At 35.6% G+C, this 19315-nt stretch overlaps 2 long non-coding RNA genes across 2 annotated transcripts; both read right to left on the reverse strand.

The window, feature by feature from the left end:
• Window positions 1-2533: 2533 nt before the first annotated feature.
• On the reverse strand, window positions 2534-5593 carry LOC146904988 (uncharacterized). Its single transcript, XR_015018234.1, has 2 exons — window positions 4529-5593; window positions 2534-2772 (listed from the first exon to the last, which is right to left on the reverse strand). It is a non-coding gene; the product is annotated as an uncharacterized LOC146904988 (long non-coding RNA).
• A 3031-nt stretch (window positions 5594-8624) lies between these two features.
• LOC146904989 (uncharacterized) lies at window positions 8625-10738 on the reverse strand. Its single transcript, XR_015018595.1, has 2 exons — window positions 10598-10738; window positions 8625-8841 (listed from the first exon to the last, which is right to left on the reverse strand). It is a non-coding gene; the product is annotated as an uncharacterized LOC146904989 (long non-coding RNA).
• Window positions 10739-19315: the final 8577 nt, after the last annotated feature.

Genomic DNA, 19315 nt, shown 5'->3' on the forward strand with positions numbered 1-19315 from the left:
AATATATACATGACTAAAAAGATTTTATCATTTCCAAAACTGAATTTGTAACGGTACCACAGAACCACCGGACGAGTTTCTATATTTTGAAAAAGATTTAACAACTCACCCCAAACTTGTACATGATAAGTTGGTCCTGAAGCTTGTACGTCTTAAGTGAATTTACTTACGACGTATCTCATCAGTTTCGAAAATATATAATTCCATGAGTTTAAAATAAGCAACGTTCCCAAGTTCTTTAATACCAATATTAGCTTTTAAAAGTTATAAAATCATGGTTTGACATGTCTTAACAAGTATCGTTGTCACTCAACAAGTATTGCATACAAAAGTATGAATCTCATAACGCATCACTCAAAAGTTGCTTCTCTCCCATGATAACATGCTTAACTTCGAAGATAATTCTTCCCTTGTTTAACCGATATACATACTTGCCATACCGCTTACATATCCATAGGAAATCCTTGGACCTCTTAACATTAACTTGTTCCTCTTCATCTTACTTAGGTGACGACACATACTTAAAACTTTTACTTTAGCCATCAAGGCTTGAATACAAATTCATCCTTACTTATCACATCGAGAACTCCTCGCTTGTCTTACGATGCATTCTTGTTAAACTTGTGTTACCAACCGAATATTCTTTCACACTAAAATTCCATGTTTCATGATTAACGATTAGCTTCCATATCGCTACTCTGATTCCCACCGGTTGGCTTAAATTAATACTCTAATCCGTTAGAGCAATTGAGACTTCAATTCATGCTTATCACTTGAATACTTACTTCTTGAATTGTTCTCAAAATCCTCCATGTTGCAACCAACAACACAACCTTATACTTGTCTTGTAAATTCAAAACTCGTGATAACTTATCTTATACTCATAATTCTTGACTTGGGGGTAAACCTTACGTTCTTACTAGTTGCATTCATCATACATATCATACTTGAACTTGTTTTCGAGAAATCTCGAATTCCTCTAACCAACTAATCTAACACTTGAACATATCTTGCTTGACATTTAACCTTGTACCTTCACATCCTCGTATACTATATTTTGCTTAATCATATCAATGCTTGCTCGTTAATTTTTCTTTTAAAGAAAACTTCGTACACTAACGTATGGGCCATTGACGTTGATGATTTTCTACTTTATAAATATATTCTGAGTTTAGGCCCCGGTCGTTGCTTTAAATTCATAGAACGAGTTGTTAACACATACGCGCCATCAAATCTAGACTCTAATAAGTCTAACCCGCTCTACGAGTGTAATAGTAAACCGGTTCCTAGAAAATCTCGTGAATTTTTTTTCAAAATATCAACCTCAATCACCCATACGTGTGGATATTTTTAAAATTCTTTAAACTTTATAACTCAACATCATATCGAGCCTTAGCAAGTCTATTAAGCAAAACATAGAATCGATAAATACGCTACAATTCCTCAAAATCCGAGAACCTTCAAACTCTTAATCTGAGATCTTTCTTGACTCTTGACACATTAACCTCCAAAGCTACCTTAAATCGTATCGATTTCGTCGATGGTTGCCCATGTCTTTTCCTTGAAAAAAAAATCTTAGGATATGATATGCATTCGTTACTTGAGGTCACAAAATATTTCCGTCACACATAAAAGATTATTGCGAAGACATCTCCCCAATAGTCATTGCAAACCATAGGAACGAATTGGTAGAAAACAAAAAGTTTCGTCCCAGGCTTGCTATTGGTGAGCTTCTCCAACTCTATTTTCCAGAAACATTCTTTGTATGAACTTTTATTCTCAAGTAACCAATGCACATCATTCATTCCTATCATCGTGAAACATTCTATAACATATTCATGGCAACATCAACCTTTTTGATACAATTCTTGGCACGTCAGAAATCAATGCCTTAATCCGGATAACACAAAACTTTCTCTTGAATCCTTATCTTCCTCCACTACGATTAACTTACCTCTTTACGTTGTCAATTACGCAACTTTCCGCACATACATGTCCTTAACTTCATTCACATATTGCTATTCCTGAGAGCCTGCCGACTCCGTCAACATATGTCGACTCCTATCTATCTTGTAACCTTGCACTGACATTCCAGAATGTCATAAACCCGTTCCAACAACTACTCTTACCGAAACTTTCGGTCATGGTTAAATACATATATTCAACTTCTTCACTTACGGATACATGGAGTATCACTATCATCTTACCCGACATTGTCGGAACGTTCATTCTTAACATACCTTATATATATTCCCGGAGGATTCCCACTTTTACTTGCTTTGTTCACCGGCCACCTTTTGGCACGGTCAAACTTCTTCATCACATACTTCGTTCCTCCTGGGTCCTATTCAGCTCTCAGGCATCCATTCTAATCGTTGAATGCTAAATTGAGTTGATCAGGCTCAACTAACAACAACAACTAGAACATTTACCCGGAACCCAATGGTCCCACTCCCTTAGTTGTAATTTAATGACCCAAGGCACGGTCTGAATCGACCTGCTCTGATACCAAATGTAACACCCATACCAGACGTATCTAGAAAGTCTAGCACGTGTGTTTAATTTAGTACTGGATACATTAAAATTTACAACATTAAAACTGCCAGATGAATAATCTTATACAACAAATGTGTTTGTACAACATAAATACAACTCAGCTTTTCATAAATATACTATATGCAACCTTGTTTGTCCATACATCCTACAGCAGTACAAACAAACACTTGTCGCATCATCCATTCGGCTACTAGCTTGCTAATCCAACCTGTTTATCTGAAACAAATAAGGATTGGGATGAGACATAATGTCTCAGTGAGTTCCCCTAAATCCTAGGCTATAGGCAACCTCAAGGGGAAACCTACGGTCACCACGTGTCTACATTACAACCTGCCGGTTGATTATACGTGTGTGAGGACTTGCATATTTAGACGGTAGTGCATACTAGTGCCGTCATAATCATATCTTAACTTTTTATAGGCTTACTATCATACGTGTCATGGCGGTCAAGGGATCCTAGGACCGCTATCTCAAGATATGTTAAACGCATCAAGACTTATCTTAACATATTCATGACACCATCCTAAACCGGACGATTAGGGGAACCTAAGGTCGTCATCGGCATAACATTCTTTACTTGATCTATTCTATATCTTATACTTATCTAATAGCATCTCATGCTATTGCTAGTAAACATAATCTTACATAAATTCATTCTTGCATATACATAACATAGTCAGGGTCATACTTGGTTAGCGTTGAACAAACATTAATTATCTTGATTCATTTTACGGATAGTCCCGGGTGGAGTAACCCCGAGAACAATCCCATACATGACCGATGTACGTACATCGGACTCCCTCGGTGTCGTGCGGGTCCCTTGCGGCTTAAACCGTTCCCCTTAGGTCGAGAACCTCCCGTATCCCCCTGGCGTGGATAACAAGAGACACGAGCACCTACGTCTTGTTTACTCGGTGACATGCGGGTCCCTTACGCTTGAATCGTTCTCATCATGAGAACCCCTTGTATCCCCCTGATGTGGATAGCAAGAGACATGCCACCTACACTTATTCATTTTAATCATAACATAACATATCATGATAGGTTAAACCTATTTATGCTTACATGTTTACCTCGGAACCTTGATCGATCCGATTAATGGTAAAGTCTTATACATACTTGTTCATGCTTGTACGTTCTTAATCATGGTGGAGTGATTAACTAATCAAACCACATCTTAACATACATGTTATCTTATTCTTGTTCATGTGTGAAGATAATAAACTCCGCGTCTTATCATTCTAGGGATTCTTTATAAACATGCTAGTTCTCGACTAACTATGTCGAGGCTCTAGTTATTTCCCTTGCTTAAAGAATATCTTGCTACCCCATTTCATATTGCTTAACATTCGCTCTTGCGTATCATCTATAAACAATCATTGTTAATGATTTGCCATGCCTTAATCTTGTTTAAAACCTAGTTTGGAATTGTACATTAAACACTTGGAATTGAGGGGTTCATTTTTCAATAAAAGTTTGCAAGAAACGAAGCTCAAAATACATTTCAGGACCTTCGGAACGTTTTAGAACATTTTCACAAAGTGCTGTCTAAAGCTGTGAACATTTCAGAACGTTTTCATAAAAGTGCTGTCAAAAGCTGCCTGGACGCTTTGAGGACGCTTTTGAGGACGCTTTTGGGACGCTTTAGCGTCCTCCAAGCGTGCAGGTCCAGTAGTTACGACATTTTGGACGCTTTAGCGTGCTGTGGACGCTTTAGCGTCCTGCCATCAGTCCAGAAGTGCAGAAATCGTATTTTGGCTTAAAATCTCAAGTTCCAAGTGATCTAATGCAACCCAATCATCCAATACATCATAAAAACGTTATATAACATGTGTATGGCAACAATTAACAATAATTGCTCATAATTAACACAAAGGGGCACTAAAACCCTAGTTTTAAAAACTAACATAATTCATGTTTTCATCACAAGATTATACAACCCAAAGGTGGGTAATCTAACTATGGAACTCACCTTAACATAATTTACACATGATTCCCAAGCTTTAAGCATTATCTTCACTTCACATGACCAAACCCTATCTTCTTGCCCCTTTTTTCTTTCTTTGCTCAAACCAAGCCAATCTTATTGTTTTCTTGCAATCCATAGCATCATGATCTTTGCTTGATCATCTTTACTCCAACCCAAAGCTTTCTAACCAAAACCCTAGTCTCAAAGGAATCTCTATGTGAGGAAATAGAGATATTAATCCAAAGCTTCTTGTTGTTCTTAAGAGAGGTGGAGAAGGAAACCATGTTGTTATTTGATCCATGGGGGAGAAGATTTGATAACATGGTGAGGTAAGGAGAGAAGAGAGGGAACCGATGGAGAAGAGGGAAAGAAGAGAAAAGCCTTGCCAACATCTTAGGAGAGAGAATGGAGAAGAGGAAATGAGATATTTTTGGTGTCTCAACCAATTAAATATCCTTTCCCTCGCAATTACCATATTACCCTTGGCTTAAACGTATTTAATACGGCTATGATACTCTATCCGTATTAAGCTGACATAACATAAAATATTTCCAATAACTTACTTTTCATGAATTAAATTCATCTGACATAGTCAACAGGTAATATACCGATACTGTCAGGCGGGATATTACATTCTACCCCCCTTAAAGAAATTTCGTCCTCGAAATTTAGAGATCGACTACCAATCATCATGGCAAAAACTTACCATTCATGATCTGAGCCATACATCTTCTATTCATACATATTCAAAGGGTTCGTCGTATCATGTCCTCATCTTGTTTCTTAACCCACATGCAACTGAACATAACCTTCTGGATCTTAATATCCCTCAAAATGGAGAGTTAACTTGTTACATCAGGATTTAGAACATTCCTTGCTACATATAGACTTATCTTTTCGGACTCGTATCTTACCCGCTTAACATAAATCATTCATAAAAGTATCTTATCATAAACATGAACACTCAGGATTTGCCTTTTGACTGGAGTCCTACCGGAAACCAGGTTTGCCCTGCAGTGCTTACTTGTAACTTTAAAACATCTTTTCATGCATACATAATTTTATCGGGTAAACATATAATTCATACCTCAGTTTTCTCGCTGAGTCTTGAGACACACGCCTCTTACTTGCATTACTCAAATAAATCATTCCATAAATCTTGTATCTCTTTTCAGAGCCTTAGGAAATCTTCCAATTTCATTGCAATCTAATTGCATCTTATTGCACCCGAACTAATGGATAACTCACATATCTTGACATGAGAAAGTGGAATTAACAATACCATTCATCTGACAATTAATCACCAACGTTGTGGTTCACATGCTCTTGAAACTTTCTAGCCAATTTACTTGCACATACATCATACATTCTTAACACATCTCCGTGTATCTCGTAGGATATTGGCTTCATACAACATTGTCGTTTCCATAACATGTGCATACTTTCAAGTGCCGCCTCTTGTTAAATGATAACGATATATGTTCTAAAATCTTTCTTAAAGAATTTTTTTTTTCTTAAACTTTGGTACTCGGGTTCTTGGAACGAATATATACATGACTAAAAAGATTTTATCATTTCCAAAACTGAATTTGTAACGGTACCACAGAACCACCGGACGAGTTTCTATATTTTGAAAAAGATTTAACAACTCACCCCAAACTTGTACATGATAAGTTGGTCCTGAAGCTTGTACGTCTTAAGTGAATTTACTTACGACGTATCTCATCAGTTTCGAAAATATATAATTCCATGAGTTTAAAATAAGCAACGTTCCCAAGTTCTTTAATACCAATATTAGCTTTTAAAAGTTATAAAATCATGGTTTGACATGTCTTAACAAGTATCGTTGTCACTCAACAAGTATTGCATACAAAAGTATGAATCTCATAACGCATCACTCAAAAGTTGCTTCTCTCCCATGATAACATGCTTAACTTCGAAGATAATTCTTCCCTTGTTTAACCGATATACATACTTGCCATACCGCTTACATATCCATAGGAAATCCTTGGACCTCTTAACATTAACTTGTTCCTCTTCATCTTACTTAGGTGACGACACATACTTAAAACTTTTACTTTAGCCATCAAGGCTTGAATACAAATTCATCCTTACTTATCACATCGAGAACTCCTCGCTTGTCTTACGATGCATTCTTGTTAAACTTGTGTTACCAACCGAATATTCTTTCACACTAAAATTCCATGTTTCATGATTAACGATTAGCTTCCATATCGCTACTCTGATTCCCACCGGTTGGCTTAAATTAATACTCTAATCCGTTAGAGCAATTGAGACTTCAATTCATGCTTATCACTTGAATACTTACTTCTTGAATTGTTCTCAAAATCCTCCATGTTGCAACCAACAACACAACCTTATACTTGTCTTGTAAATTCAAAACTCGTGATAACTTATCTTATACTCATAATTCTTGACTTGGGGGTAAACCTTACGTTCTTACTAGTTGCATTCATCATACATATCATACTTGAACTTGTTTTCGAGAAATCTCGAATTCCTCTAACCAACTAATCTAACACTTGAACATATCTTGCTTGACATTTAACCTTGTACCTTCACATCCTCGTATACTATATTTTGCTTAATCATATCAATGCTTGCTCGTTAATTTTTCTTTTAAAGAAAACTTCGTACACTAACGTATGGGCCATTGACGTTGATGATTTTCTACTTTATAAATATATTCTGAGTTTAGGCCCCGGTCGTTGCTTTAAATTCATAGAACGAGTTGTTAACACATACGCGCCATCAAATCTAGACTCTAATAAGTCTAACCCGCTCTACGAGTGTAATAGTAAACCGGTTCCTAGAAAATCTCGTGAATTTTTTTTCAAAATATCAACCTCAATCACCCATACGTGTGGATATTTTTAAAATTCTTTAAACTTTATAACTCAACATCATATCGAGCCTTAGCAAGTCTATTAAGCAAAACATAGAATCGATAAATACGCTACAATTCCTCAAAATCCGAGAACCTTCAAACTCTTAATCTGAGATCTTTCTTGACTCTTGACACATTAACCTCCAAAGCTACCTTAAATCGTATCGATTTCGTCGATGGTTGCCCATGTCTTTTCCTTGAAAAAAAAATCTTAGGATATGATATGCATTCGTTACTTGAGGTCACAAAATATTTTCGTCACACATAAAAGATTATTGCGAAGACATCTCCCCAATAGTCATTGCAAACCATAGGAACGAATTGGTAGAAAACAAAAAGTTTCGTCCCAGGCTTGCTATTGGTGAGCTTCTCCAACTCTATTTTCCAGAAACATTCTTTGTATGAACTTTTATTCTCAAGTAACCAATGCACATCATTCATTCCTATCATCGTGAAACATTCTATAACATATTCATGGCAACATCAACCTTTTTGATACAATTCTTGGCACGTCAGAAATCAATGCCTTAATCCGGATAACACAAAACTTTCTCTTGAATCCTTATCTTCCTCCACTACGATTAACTTACCTCTTTACGTTGTCAATTACGCAACTTTCCGCACATACATGTCCTTAACTTCATTCACATATTGCTATTCCTGAGAGCCTGCCGACTCCGTCAACATATGCCGACTCCTATCTATCTTGTAACCTTGCACTGACATTCCAGAATGTCATAAACCCGTTCCAACAACTACTCTTACCGAAACTTTCGGTCATGGTTAAATACATATATTCAACTTCTTCACTTACGGATACATGGAGTATCACTATCATCTTACCCGACATTGTCGGAACGTTCATTCTTAACATACCTTATATATATTCCCGGAGGATTCCCACTTTTACTTGCTTTGTTCACCGGCCACCTTTTGGCACGGTCAAACTTCTTCATCACATACTTCGTTCCTCCTGGGTCCTATTCAGCTCTCAGGCATCCATTCTAATCGTTGAATGCTAAATTGAGTTGATCAGGCTCAACTAACAACAACAACTAGAACATTTACCCGGAACCCAATGGTCCCACTCCCTTAGTTGTAATTTAATGACCCAAGGCACGGTCTGAATCGACCTGCTCTGATACCAAATGTAACACCCATACCAGACGTATCTAGAAAGTCTAGCACGTGTGTTTAATTTAGTACTGGATACATTAAAATTTACAACATTAAAACTGCCAGATGAATAATCTTATACAACAAATGTGTTTGTACAACATAAATACAACTCAGCTTTTCATAAATATACTATATGCAACCTTGTTTGTCCATACATCCTACAGCAGTACAAACAAACACTTGTCGCATCATCCATTCGGCTACTAGCTTGCTAATCCAACCTGTTTATCTGAAACAAATAAGGATTGGGATGAGACATAATGTCTCAGTGAGTTCCCCTAAATCCTAGGCTATAGGCAACCTCAAGGGGAAACCTACGGTCACCACGTGTCTACATTACAACCTGGCGGTTGATTATACGTGTGTGAGGACTTGCATATTTAGACGGTAGTGCATACTAGTGCCGTCATAATCATATCTTAACTTTTTATAGGCTTACTATCATACGTGTCATGGCGGTCAAGGGATCCTAGGACCGCTATCTCAAGATATGTTAAACGCATCAAGACTTATCTTAACATATTCATGACACCATCCTAAACCGGACGATTAGGGGAACCTAAGGTCGTCATCGGCATAACATTCTTTACTTGATCTATTCCATATCTTATACTTATCTAATAGCATCTCATGCTATTGCTAGTAAACATAATCTTACATAAATTCATTCTTGCATATACATAACATAGTCAGGGTCATACTTGGTTAGCGTTGAACAAACATTAATTATCTTGATTCATTTTACGGATAGTCCCGGGTGGAGTAACCCCGAGAACAATCCCATACATGACCGATGTACGTACATCGGACTCCCTCGGTGTCGTGCGGGTCCCTTGCGGCTTAAACCGTTCCCCTTAGGTCGAGAACCTCCCGTATCCCCCTGGCGTGGATAACAAGAGACACGAGCACCTACGTCTTGTTTACTCGGTGACATGCGGGTCCCTTACGCTTGAATCGTTCTCATCATGAGAACCCCTTGTATCCCCCTGATGTGGATAGCAAGAGACATGCCACCTACACTTATTCATTTTAATCATAACATAACATATCATGATAGGTTAAACCTATTTATGCTTACATGTTTACCTCGGAACCTTGATCGATCCAATTAATGGTAAAGTCTTATACATACTTGTTCATGCTTGTACGTTCTTAATCATGGTGGAGTGATTAACTAATCAAACCACATCTTAACATACATGTTATCTTATTCTTGTTCATGTGTGAAGATAATAAACTCCGCGTCTTATCATTCTAGGGATTCTTTATAAACATGCTAGTTCTCGACTAACTATGTCGAGGCTCTAGTTATTTCCCTTGCTTAAAGAATATCTTGCTACCCCATTTCATATTGCTTAACATTCGCTCTTGCGTATCATCTATAAACAATCATTGTTAATGATTTGCCATGCCTTAATCTTGTTTAAAACCTAGTTTGGAATTGTACATTAAACACTTGGAATTGAGGGGTTCATTTTTCAATAAAAGTTTGCAAGAAACGAAGCTCAAAATACATTTCAGGACCTTCGGAACGTTTTAGAACATTTTCACAAAGTGCTGTCTAAAGCTGTGAACATTTCAGAACGTTTTCATAAAAGTGCTGTCAAAAGCTGCCTGGACGCTTTGAGGATGCTTTTGAGGACGCTTTTGGGACGCTTTAGCGTCCTCCAAGCGTGCAGGTCCAGTAGTTACGACATTTTGGACGCTTTAGCGTGCTGTGGACGCTTTAGCGTCCTGCCATCAGTCCAGAAGTGCAGAAATCGTATTTTGGCTTAAAATCTCAAGTTCCAAGTGATCTAATGCAACCCAATCATCCAATACATCATAAAAACGTTATATAACATGTGTATGGCAACAATTAACAATAATTGCTCATAATTAACACAAAGGGGCACTAAAACCCTAGTTTTAAAAACTAACATAATTCATGTTTTCATCACAAGATTATACAACCCAAAGGTGGGTAATCTAACTATGGAACTCACCTTAACATAATTTACACATGATTCCCAAGCTTTAAGCATTATCTTCACTTCACATGACCAAACCCTATCTTCTTGCCCCTTTTTGCTTTCTTTGCTCAAACCAAGCCAATCTTATTGTTTTCTTGCAATCCATAGCATCATGATCTTTGCTTGATCATCTTTACTCCAACCCAAAGCTTTCTAACCAAAACCCTAGTCTCAAAGGAATCTCTATGTGAGGAAATAGAGATATTAATCCAAAGCTTCTTGTTGTTCTTAAGAGAGGTGGAGAAGGAAACCATGTTGTTATTTGATCCATGGGGGAGAAGATTTGATAACATGGTGAGGTAAGGAGAGAAGAGAGGGAACCGATGGAGAAGAGGGAAAGAAGAGAAAAGCCTTGCCAACATCTTAGGAGAGAGAATGGAGAAGAGGAAATGAGATATTTTTGGTGTCTCAACCAATTAAATATCCTTTCCCTCGCAATTACCATATTACCCTTGGCTTAAACGTATTTAATACGGCTATGATACTCTATCCGTATTAAGCTGACATAACATAAAATATTTCCAATAACTTACTTTTCATGAATTAAATTCATCTGACATAGTCAACAGGTAATATACCGATACTGTCAGGCGGGATATTACACTTCGATTCGATAAGGCTATGCCACATTATGCCTTTTTTAGTGACAGAAAAATGGTCAAAAACGAGTAAAATCCGTAAATTAACAAGGAATTTAACTTAACCCCCATTTTGGCCGTTTTTGAAAATTCTAAAATCAACCATGGAAGTCATAGATATGCATATTATGTTTCCTAGGAACTATTACATGCTTCGATTCGATAAGGCTATGCCCCATTTTGCCTTTTTTAGTGAAAGAAAAAGGGTCAAAAACGTGTAAAATCCGTAAATTAATAAGGACATTCACTTAACCCCCATTTTGGCCGTTTTTGAAAATTCTAAAATCAACCTTGGAAGTCGAATATATGCTTGTTACATTTCATAGGAACTATTACATTCTTTGATTCGATAAGGCTCGACCACTTTAAGCCTTTTTTAGTGAAAGGAAAAAGGTAAAAAACGAGTAAAATCCGTAAATTAACAAAGATATTAACTTAACGCCCATTTTGGCCGTTTTTGAAAATTATAAAATCAACCGTGGATGTCGTAGATATGCTTGTTATATTTTCTAGGAACTATTCCATGGTTCAATTCGATAAGGCTAGGCCACTTTGCTCCTTTTTTAGTGAAAGAAAAAGGGTCAAAAACGAGTAAAATCCGTAAATTAACAAGGAAGTTAACCTAACCCCCATTTTGGCCGTTTTTGAAATTTCAAATATAAACCATGGAAGTCGTAGACATGCTTGTTAGATTTCCTAGGAACTATTACATTGTTCGATTCGATAAGGCTAGGCCACATTATGCCTTTTTTAGTGAAAGAAAAATGGTCAAAAACGAGTAAAATCCGTAAATTAACAAGGAAATTAACTTAACCCCCATTTTGGCTGTTTTTGAAAATTCTAAAATAAACCATGGAAGTCGTAGATATGCTTGTTAGATTTCCTAGGAACTATTATATGCTTCGAGTCGATAAGGCTAGGCCAGTTTATGCCCTTTTTAGTGATAGAAAAAGGGTCAAAAACGAGTAAAATCCTTAAATTAACAAGGAAGTTAACCTAACCCCCATTTTCGCCATTTTTGAAAATTCTAAAATCAACCATGGGAGTAATAGATATGCTCGTTAGATTTCATAGGAACTATTACATGCTTCGATTCGATAAGGCTAGGCCACTTTATGCCTTTTGTAGTGAAAGAAAAAAGGTAAAAAACGAGTAAAATCCTTAATTTAACAAAGATATTAACTTAACCCCCATTTTGGACGTTTTTGAAAATTATAAAATCAACCGTGGATGTCGTAGATATGCTTGTTATATTTTCTAGGGACTATTCCATGGTTCAATTCGATAAGGCTAGGCCACTTTATGCCTTTTTTAGTGAAACAAAAAGGATCAAAATCGAGTAAAATCCGTAAATTAACAAGGAAATTCACTTTACCACCATTTTGGCCGTTTTTGAAATTTCTCAAATCAACCATTTAAGTCGTAGATATGCTCGTTAGATTTCCTAGGAACTATTACAAGCTTCAATTCGATAATGCTCGGCCAGTTTAGGCCCTTTTTAGTGAAAGAAAAATGGTCAAAAAGGAGTAAAATTCGTAAATTTACAAGGAAATTAACTTAACCCCCATTTTGGCCGTTTTTGAAAATTCTAAAATCAACCATGGAAGTCCTAGATATGCTCGTTAGATTTCCTAGGAACTATTACATGCTTCGATTCGATAAGGCTAGGCCACTTTATGCCATTTTTAGTGAAAGAAAAAGGGTTAAAACGAGTAAAATCCGTAAATTAACAAGGAAGTTAACCTAACCCCCATTTTGGCCGTTTTTGAAAATTCTAAAATCAACCATGGAAGTCATAGATATGCATATTATGTTTCCTAGGAACTATTACATGCTTCGATTCGATAAGGCTATGCCACATTATGCCTTTTTTAGTGAAAGAAAAAGGGTCAAAAACGAGTAAAATCCGTAAATTAACAAGGAAATTAACTTAACCCCCATTTTGGCCGTTTTTTGAAAATTCAAATATAAACCATGGAAGTAGTAGATATGCTTGTTATATTTTCTAGGAACTATTCCATGGTTCAATTCGATAAGGCTAGGCCACTTTATGCCCGTTTTAATGAAAGAAAAAGGATCAAAATCGAGTAAAATCCGAAAATTAACAAGGAAGTTAACTTAACCCCCATTTTGGCCGTTTTTGAAAATTCTAAAATCAACCATGGAAGTCATAGATATGGATATTATGTTTCCTAGGAACTATTACATGCTTCGATTCGATAAGGCTATGCCACATTATGCCTTTTTTAGTGAAAGAAAAATGGTCAAAAACGAGTAAAATCCGTAAATTAACAAGGAAATTAACTTAACCCCCATTTTGGCTGTTTTTGAAAATTCTAAAATAAACCATGGAAGTCGTAGATATGCTTGTTAGATTTCATAGGAACTATTACATGCTTCGATTCGATAAGGCTAGGCCACTTTATGCCCGTTTTAGTGAAAGAAAAAGGATCAAAATCGAGTAAAATCCGAAAATTAACAAGGAAGTTAACTTAACCCCCATTTTGGCCGTTTTTGAAAATTCTAAAATCAACCATGGAAGTCATAGATATGCATATTATGTTTCCTAGGAACTATTACATGCTTCGATTCGATAAGGCTATGCCACATTATGCCTTTTTTAGTGAAAGAAAAATGGTCAAAAACGAGTAAAATCCGTAAATTAACAAGGAATTTAACTTAACCCCCATTTTGGCCGTTTTTGAAAATTCTAAAATCAACCTTGGAAGTCGAATATATGCTTGTTACATTTCATAGGAACTATTACATTCTTTGAATCGATAAGGCTCGGCCACTTTAAGCCCTTTTTAGTGAAAGGAAAAAGGTAAAAAACGAGTAAAATCCGTAAATTAACAAAGATATTAACTAAACCCCCATTTTGGCCGTTTTTGAAAATTATAAAATCAACCGTGGATGTCGTAGATATGCTTGTTATATTTTCTAGGAACTATTCCATGGTTCAATTCGATAAGGCTGGGCCACTTTACTCCTTTTTTAGTGAAAGAAAAAGGGTCAAAAACGAGTAAAATCCGTAAATTAACAAGGAAGTTAACCTAACCCCCATTTTGGCCGTTTTTGAAAATTCTAAAATCAACCATGGAAGTCATAGATATGCATATTATGTTTCCTAGGAACTATTACATGCTTCGAGTCGATAAGGCTATGCCACATTATGCCTTTTTTAGTGAAAGAAAAAGGGTCAAAAACGAGTAAAATCCGTAAATTAACAAGGAAATTAACTTAACCCCCATTTTGGCCGTTTTTGAAAATTCAAATATAAACCATGGAAGTAGTAGATATGCTTGTTATATTTTCTAGGAACTATTCCATGGTTCAATTCGATAAGGCTAGGCCACTTTATGCCCGTTTTAATGAAAGAAAAAGGATCAAAATCGAGTAAAATCCGAAAATTAACAAGGAAGTTAACTTAACCCCCATTTTGGCCGTTTTTGAAAATTCTAAAATCAACCATGGAAGTCATAGATATGGATATTATGTTTCCTAGGAACTATTACATGCTTCGATTCGATAAGGCTATGCCACATTATGCCTTTTTTAGTGAAAGAAAAATGGTAAAAAACGAGTAAAATCCATAAATTAACAAGGAAATTAACTTAACCCCCATTTTGACTGTTTTTGAAAATTCTAAAATAAACCATGGAAGTCGTAGATATGCTTGTTAGATTTCATAGGAACTATTACATGCTTCGATTCGATAAGGCTAGGCCACTTTATGCCTTTTTTAGTGAAAGAAAAAAGGTCAAAAACGAGTAAAATCCGTAAATTAACAAGGAATTTAACTTAACCCCATTTTAGCCGTTTTTGAAAATTCAAATATAAACCATGGAAGTCGTAGATATGCTTGTTAGATTTCCTAGGAACTATTACATTGTTCGATTCGATAAGGCTAGGCCACTTTATACCCATTTTAGTGAAAGAAAAAGGATCAAAATCGAGTAAAATCCGAAAATCAACAAGGAAGTTAACTTAACCCCCATTTTGGCCGTTTTTGAAAATTCTAAAATCAACCATGGAAGTCATAGATATGCATATTATGTTTCCTAGGAACTATTACATGCTTCGATTCGATAAGGCTATGCCACATTATGCCTTTTTTAGTGAAAGAAAAATGGTCAAAAACGAGTAAAATCCGTAAATTAACAAGGAATTTAACTTAACCCCCATTTTGGCCGTTTTTGAAAATTCTAAACTCAACCATGGAAGTCATAGATACGCATATTATGTTTCCTAGGAACTATTACATGCTTCGATTCGATAAGGCTATGCCCCATTTTGCCTTTTTTAGGGAAAGAAAAAGGGTCAAAAACGTGTAAAATCCGTAAATTAATAAGGAAATTCACTTAACCCCCATTTTGGCCGTTTTTGAAAATTCTAAAATCAACCTTGGATGTCGAATATATGCTTGTTACATTTCATAGGAACTATTACATTCTTTGATTCGATAAGGCTCGACCACTTTAAGCCCTTTTTAGTGAAAGGAAAAAGGTAAAAAACGAGTAAAATCCGTAAATTAACAAAGATATTAACTAAACCCCCATTTTGGCCGATTTTGAAAATTATAAAATCAACCGTGGATGTCGTAGATATGCTTGTTATATTTTCTAGGAACTATTCCATGGTTCAATTCGATAAGGCTGGGCCACTTTACTTCTTTTTTAGTGAAAGAAAAAGGGTCAAAAACGAGTAAAATCCGTAAATTAACAAGGAAGTTAACCTAACCCCCATTTTGGCCGTTTTTGAAAATTCAAATATAAACCATGGAAGTCGTAGACATGCTTGTTAGATTTCCTAGGAACTATAACATTGTTCGATTCGATAATGCTAGGCCACTTTATGCCCGTTTTAATGAAAGAAAAAGGATGAAAATCGAGTAAAATCCAAAAATTAACAAGGAAGTTAACTTAACCCCCATTTTGGCCATTTTTGAAAATTCTAAAATCAACCATGGAAGTCATAGATATGGATATTATGTTTCCTAGGAACTATTACATGCTTCGATTCGATAAGGCTATGCCACATTATGCCTTTTTTAGTGAAAGAAAAATGGTAAAAAACGAGTAAAATCCATAAATTAACAAGGAAATTAACTTAACCCCCATTTTGACTGTTTTTGAAAATTCTAAAATAAAACATGGAAGTCGTAGATATGCTTGTTAGATTTCATAGGAACTATTACATGCTTCGATTCGATAAGGCTAGGCCACTTTATGCCTTTTTTAGTGAAAGAAAAAAGGTCAAAAACGAGTAAAATCCGTAAATTAACAAGGAATTTAACTTAACCCCATTTTAGCCGTTTTTGAAAATTCAAATATAAACCATGGAAGTCGTAGATATGCTTGTTAGATTTCCTAGGAACTATTACATTGTTCGATTCGATAAGGCTAGGCCACTTTATACCCATTTTAGTGAAAGAAAAAGGATCAAAATCGAGTAAAATCCGAAAATCAACAAGGAAGTTAACTTAACCCCCATTTTGGCCGTTTTTGAAAATTCTAAAATCAACCATGGAAGTCATAGATATGCATATTATGTTTCCTAGGAACTATTACATGCTTCGATTCGATAAGGCTATGCCACATTATGCCTTTTTTAGTGAAAGAAAAATGGTCAAAAACGAGTAAAATCCGTAAATTAACAAGGAATTTAACTTAACCCCCATTTTGGCCGTTTTTGAAAATTCTAAACTCAACCATGGAAGTCATAGATACGCATATTATGTTTCCTAGGAACTATTACATGCTTCGATTCGATAAGGCTATGCCCCATTTTGCCTTTTTTAGGGAAAGAAAAAGGGTCAAAAACGTGTAAAATCCGTAAATTAATAAGGAAATTCACTTAACCCCCATTTTGGCCGTTTTTGAAAATTCTAAAATCAACCTTGGATGTCGAATATATGCTTGTTACATTTCATAGGAACTATTACATTCTTTGATTCGATAAGGCTCGGCCACTTTAAGCCCTTTTTAGTGAAAGGAAAAAGGTAAAAAACGAGTAAAATCCGTAAATTAACAAAGATATTAACTAAACCCCCATTTTGGCCGATTTTGAAAATTATAAAATCAACCGTGGATGTCGTAGATATGCTTGTTATATTTTCTAGGAACTATTCCATGGTTCAATTCGATAAGGCTGGGCCACTTTACTTCTTTTTTAGTGAAAGAAAAAGGGTCAAAAACGAGTAAAATCCGTAAATTAACAAGGAAGTTAACCTAACCCCCATTTTGGCCGTTTTTGAAAATTCAAATATAAACCATGGAAGTCGTAGACATGCTTGTTAGATTTCCTAGGAACTATAACATTGTTCGATTCGATAATGCTAGGCCACTTTATGCCCGTTTTAATGAAAGAAAAAGGATGAAAATCGAGTAAAATCCAAAAATTAACAAGGAAGTTAACTTAACCCCCATTTTGGCCATTTTTGAAAATTCTAAAATCAACCATGGAAGTCATAGATATGGATATTATGTTTCCTAGGAACTATTACATGCTTCGATTCGATAAGGCTATGCCACATTATGCCTTTTTTAGTGAAAGAAAAATGGTAAAAAACGAGTAAAATCCATAAATTAACAAGGAAATTAACTTAACCCCCATTTTGACTGTTTTTGAAAATTCTAAAATAAACCATGGAAGTCGTAGATATGCTTGTTAGATTTCATAGGAACTATTACATGCTTCGATTCGATAAGGCTAGGCCACTTTATGCCTTTTTTAGTGAAAGAAAAAAGGTCAAAAACGAGTAAAATCCGTAAATTAACAAGGAATTTAACTTAACCCCATTTTAGCCGTTTTTGAAAATTCAAATATAAACCATGGAAGTCGTAGATATGCTTGTTAGATTTCCTAGGAACTATTACATTGTTCGATTCGATAAGGCTAGGCCACTTTATACCCATTTTAGTGAAAGAAAAAGGATCAAAATCGAGTAAAATCCGAAAATCAACAAGGAAGTTAACTTAACCCCCATTTTGGCCGTTTTTGAAAATTCTAAAATCAACCATGGAAGTCATAGATATGCATATTATGTTTCCTAGGAACTATTACATGCTTCGATTCGATAAGGCTATGCCACATTATGCCTTTTTTAGTGAAAGAAAAATGGTCAAAAACGAGTAAAATCCGTAAATTAACAAGGAATTTAACTTAACCCCCATTTTGGCCGTTTTTGAAAATTCTAAACTCAACCATGGAAGTCATAGATACGCATATTATGTTTCCTAGGAACTATTACATGCTTCGATTCGATAAGGCTATGCCCCATTTTGCCTTTTTTAGGGAAAGAAAAAGGGTCAAAAACGTGTAAAATCCGTAAATTAATAAGGAAATTCACTTAACCCCCATTTTGGCCGTTTTTGAAAATTCTAAAATCAACCTTGGATGTCGAATATATGCTTGTTACATTTCATAGGAACTATTACATTCTTTGATTCGATAAGGCTCGGCCACTTTAAGCCCTTTTTAGTGAAAGGAAAAAGGTAAAAAACGAGTAAAATCCGTAAATTAACAAAGATATTAACTAAACCCCCATTTTGGCCGATTTTGAAAATTATAAAATCAACCGTGGATGTCGTAGATATGCTTGTTATATTTTCTAGGAACTATTCCATGGTTCAATTCGATAAGGCTGGGCCACTTTACTTCTTTTTTAGTGAAAGAAAAAGGGTCAAAAACGAGTAAAATCCGTAAATTAACAAGGAAGTTAACCTAACCCCCATTTTGGCCGTTTTTGAAAATTCAAATATAAACCATGGAAGTCATAGACATGCTTGTTAGATTTCCTAGGAACTATAACATTGTTCGATTCGATAATGCTAGGCCACTTTATGCCCGTTTTAATGAAAGAAAAAGGATGAAAATCGAGTAAAATCCAAAAATTAACAAGGAAGTTAACTTAACCCCCATTTTGGCCATTTTTGAAAATTCTAAAATCAACCATGGAAGTCATAGATATGCATATTATGTTTCCTAGGAACTATTACATGTTTCGATTCGATAAGGCTATGCCACATTATGCCTTTTTTAGTGAAAGAAA

Source organism: Medicago sativa, chromosome 7 (genome assembly GCF_051527215.1).
Source record: "Medicago sativa cultivar Bolivia chromosome 7, Bolivia_mono, whole genome shotgun sequence".
Lineage (NCBI taxonomy): Eukaryota > Viridiplantae > Streptophyta > Magnoliopsida > Fabales > Fabaceae > Medicago > Medicago sativa.